The 11,781-nt window shown below is 39.6% G+C and overlaps 1 pseudogene; it reads right to left on the bottom strand.

Moving 5' to 3' along the window:
* Positions 1 to 567: 567 nt before the first annotated feature.
* Positions 568 to 1,495, bottom strand: LOC150021888 (protein FAM118B pseudogene; annotated as a pseudogene).
* Positions 1,496 to 11,781: the final 10,286 nt, after the last annotated feature.

The raw sequence follows: 11,781 nt of genomic DNA, 5'->3' as shown, positions 1-11,781 counted from the left end.
ATAAATGGAAATTTGTACCCTACTTGTAGGCAATAAGGGGAGGGCAGAGAGCTCTTCCTGTGTTTGTCGCTTCTTCCTTTCTTTTTTTAAATGGACACACTTTTAATACAGCTCAGGTATGCAAAATACCGTACACTGTAAAAGATCTAGAAAACTAGAGTTTCAAGTTTGTTTTAAAAAACAGCCATTAAGCTTAGTTGAAAACCCAAGTATATCAAACAAAACTGAAACAAGGGCCATGGTGAGTCCATGGCCTCTACACCCCAAGTCCTTCATGCAGAACAGCAGCCTTACTCAGTGGACAGGATGCTGATGGACTGAGTAGACACAAGAAATGTCCTGCTGGGGAGCTGCATCGGAGGCCCATTGTCACTTGGGTATTTCGAACTGGAGCAGGATGCATAAGACCAAGAACCAAAATAAATAAATAAATACATAAATAAAAGAAAAACAAACAATAAAACACCAAGAATGACCTGGCACGAAGTACACACTGTCCACGGTAGGGCCTTATGCCTTGGTCTAATGGTGGTGACTTCTGTAACCTTCTCACAGACCGCAGTCTGATCAACCCTCCTGGAACATCTCACAGGTGAGTCACTTGCAATATTCTGGAAGATCAGCATATTCATTTCCATAAAAGCAAATATAAATCCCCTTGTCCTCCATGTCTTTTTGAAGCTTCTTGAGCTTATCTGCATCTCCTTTCTGAACTGGCATGAAATGTTGTATGTCAGATCTATGCTTGATGGCCTCTGGAAGAGTGCTTGGAGAGTGGGATCATCCAGAGTCTTGCCACAAACCAGGAAAAGAAATGACTTGTTTTTATAGAGTTTCTGAATCTCTCTCAGAACTTCAGTATTCTAGAGCACATTCTTATCCCAGCTGGATGAAGGACATGACCCTAGGCTTGGTGTAGACATCATGGATGTGTAACATGCTCTGTTTCTGCTTCTCTTCCGCCCACTCCAGGATCCTTTTTTCATCAGTAAAGTCGAGGGATTTCAAGTTGTTTTCCCTGATCTGCTACATACAGTTCCAGGAGACTATTGAGAATTTTAGTCAATACCAGGGCTCCATTTTCCACCAGGTGGAGAAATGACTGAAGTAGCTCTTTTCCAGAATCTTCCATCTTTGACACAAAGCTATGGGATGCTGCATATATACGGTCCTTGAACCTCATGGCTTCAACAGTGCTAACATGAGTAGAGTCCCTAAAAAAGGTCCTGGGCAACATGAACAGGATTCTTGTTTTCACAGAGACGTCTCTGAAAATTGTCGTGGTCCTCACATGTTGGAAGTGCAGCATCAATGCCTTCCAGGATCTTGGGGTTGGAACCTGAGGTGTAACCATGGCACTAATGCCTGTTCCAATTACCAGCACAAGTCCCCCAGGCTTCTCATTTGTTAAGCCTGGATGCTGCACATGCATCCTTTTGGTTGGGGGTGCATCACAGAAAAAATCCAAAATGGTGCCTGGATCTGTAAGATCCATTGAGTTTTCTGGTCTGTTCCAAATGCTGGTGTGCGCTAACTATTGTCATTTAATTGCCTTTAACTCAAAACAATTCTCATGTCAAAGTGTCATATTTTGGGGTAGCATTATCTGATCCCCTTCAGGATTTATGGATAAATACCTGAACACTATTTAAACTCTTCGTAAAGCAAATAACTGGCAACCCAGCCAAGGGTCATGCCTAAATTATACCCTAAGGTGAAACCCTGGCTGGTTTGGCTCAGTGGATTGAGCGTCGGTCTGCGAGCTAAGTGTCGCTGGTTCGATCTTCCAGTCAGGGCACATCAGAGAAGGAAAACTCTGACTCCAAAAAACCTCCGCTGCCTTGCGGCATACCTCTTCAGGGGAAAGGCTAAGGGAGTAAACCCCGACAGAAAATCCGGAGCCGGAGTCCCTAAGGCGGTTTGACGTTGTAGTCAACACCGGCAACTCCTGCGGCGCACCTGAAGCCAAGCTGTATTGACTCCGTCTTTCCCTTGGACCCTTCAGCTGCGAAGAGAGGGGGGGTCTGCTGCATGGGCAACAGCAGACCCTCCATATCACCCTGCCCAGGCTCTGTAGCTTCAGCTTCACTGGAGAGGACACTCCAGCGTCATCGCAAGATGTCGACTTAACACGGGAGGAGACAGATACCGTGTCACTCCCGAGTCGGACTGCACAACCATTCTCGGCGGTGCAGATAGACTCTTAAGAAGCTACACCATCGTCTCTCGAGACGGACGGCTGCCGATGACGATGACCACATAAACAAAACGAAAGACAAAAACCACGTGATCATATCAATAGATGCAGAAAAAGCATTTGATAAAGTACAACACACATTTATGATGAAAACTCTCAGCAAAATGGGAATAGAGGGAGTATACCTCTACATAATAAAGGCTATATATGAGCAACCCAAAGCCAACATTATACTCAATGGGCAAAAACTGAAAGCATTCCCCCTGAGATCAGGAGCAAGACTAGGATGTCCACTCTCTCCACTCCTATTCAACATAGTGTTGGAGGTTCTAGCCACAACAATCAGAACAGAAAAAGAAATAAAAGGCATCCAAATTGGAAAAGAAGAAGTAAAACTGTCATTATTTACAGATGACATGACAGTGTACATAAAAAACCCTATAGACTCCACAAAAAAACTACTTGAACTAGTAAGTGAATTCGGCAAAATAGCAGGGTACAAAGTCAATATTCAGGAATAAAAGTCATTTCTGTACACCAACAATAAAATATCAGAGATAGAAACTGAAAGAAAAATCCCATTTACAATAGCAACAAGAAAAATAAAGTATCTAGGAATAAACTTAACCAAGGAGGTAAAAGACCTGTATTCAGAAAACTACATAACACTGAAAAAGAAATTAAGAAAGATACAAATAAATGGAAGCATATACCATGCTCATGGATGGGAAGAATCAACATCATTAAAATGTCCATACTACCCAAAGCAATTTATAGATTCAATGCAATCCCTATTAAAATACCAATGTCATTTTTCCACAGACCTAGAACAAATACTTCAAAAATTTATATGGAACCAAAAAAAGAGCGCAAATAGCCACAGCAATTTTGAGGAAGAAGAACACCGTAGGAGGAATCACAACACCTGATATGAAACTATACTACAAGGCCACAGTAATCAAAATACTCTGGTACTGACATAAAAACAGACATATAGATCGATGGAACAGAATAGAGAGCTCAGAAATAAACCCAGGTTCATATGGTCAACTAATATTTGACAAAGGGGGAAGGAACATCAAATGGAGTAAAAAGAGCCTCTTTAACAAATGGTGTTGGGCGAACTGGACAGGGACATCCAAAAAAATGAAACTAGACCACCAACTTACACCATACACCAGAATAAACTCAAAATGGATCAAAGACTTAAATGTAAGCCGTGACACCATAAAAGTCCTAGAGGAAAACATAGGTAGGAAAATTTCAGATATCCCACGTAGCAATATTTTCACTGATATATCTCCTAAGGCAAGGGAAATAAGGGAAAGAATAAACAAATGGAACTACAACAAACTAAAGAGTTTCTGCTCAGCAAAAGAAAACATCAGCAAGATGAAAAGGAAACCAACCATATGGGAAAATATATTTGCCAATGATATCTCAGAAAAGGGATTGATCTCCTAAATATATAAAGAACTCATACGACTCAACACCAAGAAGACAGACAACCCAATTAGAAAATGGGCAAAGGACCTGAACAAACACTTCTCCAAAGAGGACATACAGAGGGTCCATAGACATATGAAAGAATGCTCAACATCACTAGCCATCAGAGAGATGCAAATAAAAACCACAATGAGATGCTATCTCACACCAGTCAGAATGGCCATCATCAACAAATCAACAAAAAACTTGTGATGGAGAGGATACAGAGAACTGGGAACCCCGGTGCATTGCTGGTGGGAATGCAGACTGGTGCAGCCACTATGGAAAAGAGTTTGGAATTTCCTCAAAAAACTAAAAGTGGAACTGCCTTTTGAACCAGTAATTCCATTGCTAGGATTATATCCGAAAAATCATGAAACACCAATTCAAAAGGACCTATGCACCCCTATGTTCATAGCAGCACTATTTACAATAGCCAAGTCCTGGAAACAACCTAAGTTCCCATTTGTAGATGAGTGGATCAAAAAACTGTGGTACATTTACACAATGGAGTACTATGTAGCAGAAAGAAAGAAGGAACTTCTACCATTTGCAACAACATGGATGAAACTAGAGAGAACTATGCTTAGCAAAAAAGCCAGGCAACAAAAGAAAAATAACTTATGCTGTCACCTATTACAGGAAACTAATGAACAACACAAACAAATGAGCAAAATTGAACCATAGGCATATAAACAAGGAGTAGACTAACAGTAACAAGGGGGGAGGCAGGAGGGAGAAAAGGGGGTAAGAAGGGGAAGGGTCTAGTCAAAGAACATGCATAAGTGACCCACGGACATGGACAATTGAGTAGGTACTGAATGTGGGGGTAGGGAGGGACCGGGTGCAGAGAAGCAAGAGAGGGAAAACGTGGGACAACTGTAATGGAAAAACAAACAAAAAAAATTTAATGGGGTAAAAATGAAAATATGAAGAATGGAAATGGCAGTTCAGTGAATATTAGAAAGGCAAGGATTTTCCTTCACACTGTATATTTTTCTCCCTATCTGATCCCTCCAGAGTTTGGCATTCTAAAGAAGTAAGTAATGACATAGGTTTCTTTCCATAAAACTAATAAGACCAGCTGTTAATAGAGGATTTTTTTTTTACCAAGTCTTTGACTGGAATGTCATGCCTAAAGGAGACATGCTTGGGCTCTGATTGTTACCAAAAAGCCCTGAGGAACTGGGAATGACTTTCAAAGTTAATAAAAGCCCACGAGATAAAAGACCTGGTACCGTGGTTGGTTGTGCAGTCCACAACAATCTTTCCAGGGAAGAAATGAAGGTTGTTTTCCTGAAAGATGGCTAGAAGGGACCTTAAGGCACAATGGAAAACCAGAAGGACTTGGAAAAGACAGGTGTGTACAGGCAAGGATGAATGCCAGGTATGTGGCTCAGCTTCTGTGCCCTGAAGGGCAGACTGAAGGTCACCCTAAATGTTCCTTGCGTAAGTCCCAGCAAAGCAGAAATAAAGATCATAAGTGATCATTTGCTGCTCTTGTTGTGTTTATGCAAATGAACAGGATAAATTAAAAATGGACTTAATGCAGTCCCTTTAATGACAAGGAGGGTAATCTTAGGGAGAAAAATCATGATTCAAGGAAAATCAGAATGCTCAGTGGTAGACTATAAAGTAGTGCAGCTAACTGTCTTTAAAGTTTCTTATTATTTAAAATATGTTTTCACTTGAAAGTTAAACTATGTCTGTGGTATCATCAAAGATACTTAATTTACAGGCAAGAAGAATGTCAAATGCCTTGCAACTGGATGTCTTTCCAATAAGACAGTCTTACTGATTAAGAGACTTGCTTGTGAGTTATGTTACATAAATTAACATGTGTTTTCTGTTTTCAAAGAGCATAAGCCTATGATCTCATTACCTGAGTGATTGTCTGTACATATAGGCCTCACTTAATCCTGTCTGCATCGCTGCCTCCTGAGACTCAATGGTTTGACTGAACTAAGTGGCTGGGTTGGTGAAGAAATGGGTGGTCTGTGGGCCTCACTTTAAAACTGGTTTCTCTTTTCTATCCTAATGGCTTGGACCAAAAGTCCCCAGAGGTCTGAGAGAAGGGAAACCTAAAATATTTCCCTCAGCCCAAACTAAGTATAATGGGCAAAAGGGTTTTGGACAGGTGAGATGTGCCTGGGACACCTTCCTCCAAAGAAGCCCTTTTTTTTTCTCTCTATGTGGGACATTGAAAAATTAATCTCTGCCTTTTGTCATCTAGTAGTTATGGATTGAATGATGACTTTTAACCCTTTTGTCAAATCTGTTGCCCCCAGAATACAACAAGAATGCCAGCCTGTTGAACCAAGCATGCCGTTGTCCAGGTCAGCCAACTGACCTGGAGTCTGCACGATCCTTCCCCATGTGGGAAGGCCACCCTCCCCTCCACACCCCCACTCCTATTATGGATTTCTGGACCCAAGGGTAGGTAGGACGATGACCATGTCCAGCTTGAAGCAGCTAGAGGAGCTTGAGACCTTCGCCCATTGTCCTTTATAAGATTATAAAGGGTCTTAATATCTGAGAGGAAGGGATTGTTATTTTTTATTATTAAAATAATTAATCACATTTATTTTTAAAAAGAAGAAGAATATATGAAAGGGTGAAGCGGGAGAGCTTGTATGTACAAACCATGGGCATGGATTTGGGGGGGTGATTGCTGGGGGATGGGGGGTGCTGAGTAGAGGGTAGCAAAGGGGAAAACATTGGAACTATTGTAACAATATAATCAATAAAATATACTTTAAAAAAATTAAACTAGACCACCAACTTAACCCCACACACCAGAATAAACTGAAGATGGATCAAAGACTTAAATGTAAGCCATGACACCATAAAAGTCCTAGAGGAAAACATAGGCATGAAAATTTCAGATATCCCTCATAGCAATATTTTCACCGATACATTTCCTAAGGCAAGGGAAATAAAGGAAAAAATAAACAAATGGGACTACATCAAACTAAAGAGTTTCTGCTCAGCAAAGAAAACATTACTAGATAAAAAGTGAACCAACCGTAGGGGAAATATATTTGCCAATGATACCTCAAACAAGGAATTGATCTCCAGAATAGATAAAGAACTTACACATCTCAACACTAAGAAGACAGACAACTCAAATAAAAAATGGGCAAAGGACCTGAACAAATACTTCTCCAAGGAGGATATACAGAGGGTCCATAGGCATATGAAAGAATGCTCAACATCACTAGCCCTCAGAGAGATGTAAATAAAAATCACAATGAGATACCACCTCTCGCCAGTCAGAATGGCCATCATCAACAAATCAACAAACAACAAGTGCTGGCAAGGATGTGGAGAAAAGGGAACTCTAGTGCACTGTGGTGGAAATGCAGATCAGTGCAGCCACTATGGAAAACAGTATGGAATTTCCTCAAAAAACTAAAAATGGAACTGCGTTTTGAACCAGCAATTTTACTGCTAGAATCATATGCTAGGATTATACCCAAATAATCCTGAAACCCCAATTCAAAAGAGCCTATGCATCCCTATGTTCATAGCAGCACTGTTTACAATAGCCAAGTGCTGGAAACAGCCTAAGTGCCCATCTGTAGATGAGTAGATTAAAAAACTGTGATACATTTACACAATGGAGTACTATGCAGCAGAAAGAAAGAAGGAACTTCTACCATTTGTGACAACATGGATGGAACTAGAGAGAATTATGCTTAGTAAAATAAGCCAGGTAAGGAAAGAAAAATACCATATGATATCACCTAATAGAGGAGACTAATGAACAACAGAAACAAATGAACAAAATTGAACAAGGAACAGAAAAAGTTATCGGGGCAGGGGGAACAAGGGGTACATAGGGGAAGGGTCTAGTAAAGGAACTAGTATAAATAACCCATGGACATAGACAACAGGGTGGGGAATGATTGTGGGAGAAGAGGTGGGCTGGGTGAGGGGTAGAAATGAGGGATAAAAGGGGACAACTGTAATAGAAAAACAATAAAATTAAATTAAATTTAAAAAATAATAAAGGCAAGGAAGGAGAGAGTTCCAGGTAAAGATAGCAATAGGTACTAAGACTCAGAAAAGAGAGAACTTGAAGTTTCCAAGCAAAAAGCAAAAGGGTTATGCTAGCTGGAGTTGAGTGGGCAGAAAAAAGAATTACTTGAACTGAGATAGGGAAAGAGCCAGGTCCAAATCACATAGAGCCTTGTAAGAAGTATTAAAAGATCTGGATTTTTTGAAGTTTTCCCAAATATACTGCTGTACTCTTTGTGGCACCTAAAATAGTAAACAGGATCACATATATGATTAGATACTGTCTCAGCAGACTATAACAACAGCGTTGCCCTGAGAAATCACCCAGAGAACAGTCTAGGATTTTACACCAGGTTTATTGAAGGAAGGGAGGGAGGGAAAGGAGTTAGAGGTAAGAGAAAACTCCCTGACCAACTGGAGGGCCCATAGGAGTCCCATGCCTGTGTGCCTGCAGGCACCATCTCCACACCTTTTCGAACATACATTTTAGTTAAGGTGAGTTTACCCATCAACTATTTTGGCAGGTTACTTTGCATATGGTCAATTTGCATGTGGTTCATTTGCATACATCAAAAGTCCTGGTGGGCAGTCCAGCTGCCGCCATGTTCTGACAAATAATAATGATAACAACTAACTTTTATTGAGTACTACTTAAGAATAGAATAGGTATTATGCAGAGAGCTTTCATTTATTAATTCAGGTACTTCTTACACAACCCTTGGGTAAGTATCACCAGATCCCTTTACAGATAAGAAAGCTGAAGCTTATAGTTTCTACATGACTTGTTAAAATATATATAACTAAAAAAAGTGAAAGATCAATACCAGAACCCAGGATTCTGAGTCAAAGCCTAATTTAGATTTATATAAATTGTGATGGGTACAGTAAAGGTCAGGAGGGATACATTTGGTTAGAATAAAAGCTCTGTGAAGGAAGACATCTTTGTTGTGATGAAGCCAGCAGAACATAGAGAAGTACCTTTCATGTAGTTAGCACTCAGAAAGATACTGACTGCATTAGTCTAAACTTTGCAGGTTTTAATGCACCTGGGAAGGAAGGAAAGAGAATGGATGTCACCTGGCATTATTTTCCTAAAGTTCACATTTATTTTTCTCTCCAAAAATGTCTTATTTTCCTCTAAATCTTTTTCTCCTGTTTATTTAAACCATTGGTTCCTATTACCTCCATGATGAACATCTCTACGCCAACTCCTCCATTTTCTTGTCCCATTGGCAATCCTGTATGGTTCCCTCTCAATGCTTCTTTCCTCTGGGCACCTGTTAATTTACTCACTTTCTGATTAAGGTACTGTATGTTCTCTCTCACTGGAATCCAGGTCCTGCTTCATTACATCAGGGTATCATTTCACCTGGCTTTAACCATGACCCCTTAGTGTGGTGGGTCTTGGCACAGATGCCTGCAAAGCTGGTGTTCTTACCAGTTATACCAGGGAGTGAGTAAAAGCAGGATCAAGTTACTGGGAGAGGAAAAAGAAACAGAAGTTGAGGAGACATTGAAATGAAAAGACTAGAGGTTAAAAGGTTCTTTCAGAGGCCAGATAACAAAGACAAGGATATATGTGTTACATATAGAGTAGCACAACCAAGCAACAATTCTAAGAATTGGTGAGTGCCCTTAAATTTGGGTCTCTATCCTCCTAGAGGGCACAGAGCAAAATAGGTGGTCAGAAGGGCTGCTGACCTTAAAAAAAAAAAAAAAAGTGTAACAGAAGCAGAGAGCATGAATAGACAACTCTAAGGTCAACAAATAATTGACCTACATTTTTTTCCAATATTAGTTGTTAATATTTATTTCTTTGTTGCTGAGAGCCAGCCTAGGGTAAGAGTGGCATGTAGGGGGTGTTAACTGATACCAGGAAAGAATAAACATAGTTCCTCTGTCATAAGGAATTCCCTGGTGATCTGTGCACCACATGAACCTATCTGCCAAGGGCTGGCAGAACGGCTGGAGTGGGGTCTGGGGAAAAGGCAAACTGGCTTCATAAAAATCTCTGTTCATGTCTTTTTCTATATTCATGATCTCATTTCTTTCATCCTATCTAGGGTGGTGATTTGAGATCAAGTCAATAAGATACATCTGTTAACACCAAAATTCTTCTTCTAGGGATGATCAATTGATTATAGCGTTAGAATGCTATTAGTATTAGAAAAGGTAGATTTAATTTTCTTTTTTATTACCATTAATGTGATGTTCAAGACATTCCTTGACTAGGCCCCAATCTTCCCCTCCAGCATTAAGTTACCTGTGTTTTCAGAATTTTGTGTCTTCCAAGGGTTCTTGGCCTGGCAAGCATAGATTTAAGCACCCAACGGTGTGTTCTGGCTAACTTCATGTAAATTATATGGAAGTTTACATGTGTGTTTATTTAGCTTTTTAAAGGGGTCTGTGATGTCCCAAAAAGAGTTAAAAATCATCATGTTATCCTTTCAGCCTCAAATAATTCTTTCCTTACTACTATCATCAGATGACATTATTTGTTCTTATTCTTTAAGACCTGGCTGAGTTATCTCCATTCTAGAATTCCAGGTGAAAACCAAATCAACCTCTACTCTCAACTTCCATTATGGTTTAAATGAACCTCTAATGAGAATATATTTCTATTTGACTTGTGGTAAGATCAATAATTAAAAGCCTGTCTATCCTAAAGGATTAATAGTTCCTTGGGGAGAGGAAAATTCATATTATATCTACCTTTGTGTACACTAGTTGTAGCAGTACTTTATAAGTAGTAAATACAAAAAAATAATTTCTGTGTTGAATTGAACAAAACAATGTTCATTTTTATTGCATTTAACAGATTTTGGAATGTGTTTTCCTGGGTTTAAGTTACTCATTATACTTATCATTTCTGCCCTTGACCTCTTATTGATTTAAATTCCATTGGCTTAACTGTATAACCGTGATTGAGCAGTACCATTCCACACTTGCACTCTCAATCCTCATGTGGCATGGCGTGGCCTTACTTCTAGCCCCAAGCACAGTTTTGCACCCACCAGTATCTGTAGTTCTTCTGTGAACTTCAGCCTCAAGTCAGCCTCTCACCACTTGTTCAACAAAGGCCTTTAGAAGAAACTATTATGCACCATAGCTTGAACCTAGTATTGGGGTTCAAAAGGTGAGTAGGAATAGACACTGACTTACATAACCACCTATAGTTTGCAGTACTTTTTTACTTTTTTTTAAATTTTACCGATTATGCTATTACAGTTGTCCTGATTTTTCCCCCTTTAACCCCTCCACCCAGCACCCCTCCCTCCCTCAGGCAATCCACACACCTATGTTCATATCCATGGGCTGTGTATAAGTTCTTTGGCTACTCCATTTTACTATACTTTACTTTACATCCCCATGGCTATTCTGTAACTACCAATTTGTATTTCTTAATCCCCTCACCTCTTATCCCATTCCTCCACACCCCACTCTCATCTGACAACCATCAAAATGTTTTCTGTACCTGTGATTCTGTCTCTGTTCTTCTTGTTTCCTTAGTTGTTTTTTAGATTCAATTGTTGATAGATATGTATTTTTTGCCATTTCATTGTTCATAGTTTTGATCCTTTTCTTTTATTTTTTATGTGTATTTTATTGATTATGTTGTTACAATTGTCTCAATTCCTTTTCCCTTTGCTCTCCTTTGCCCAGTACCTCCTTTCCCTCCAGCAATCCCATCCCCCTTAGTTCATGTCCATGGCTTATGCATATAAGTTCTTAGGCTTCACTCTTTCTTATATTATTCTTACCTTCTCCCTATATTGTACCAACCAATCATACTTCTTAATTCCTGCACCATTTCCCCATTTCTCCCCCAACCCTCTCCCAGCTGATAATGCTCCAAATATCCCCATACCTATGATTCTGTTACTGTTCTGGTTTGTTTAGTTGGATTTTGTTTTTATTTTTTAGATGCAGTTGTTGATAGTTGTGTTTGTTGTCATTTTAATGTTTATAGTTTTGATCTTTTTCTTAAATAAGTCCCTTTGATATTTCATATAATAATGGCTTGGTGATGATGAACTCCTTTAGCTTTACCTTGTCTGGGAAACACTTTATCTGCCCTT

This window comes from Furipterus horrens, unplaced genomic scaffold (assembly GCF_987537825.1).
Source record: "Furipterus horrens unplaced genomic scaffold, mFurHor1.1.pri manual_scaffold_1, whole genome shotgun sequence".
In the NCBI taxonomy this organism is placed as follows: Eukaryota; Metazoa; Chordata; class Mammalia; order Chiroptera; family Furipteridae; genus Furipterus; species Furipterus horrens.
The sequence above is the reverse complement of the archived record's forward strand: the minus strand, read 5'-3'. Positions and strand labels throughout refer to the sequence as shown.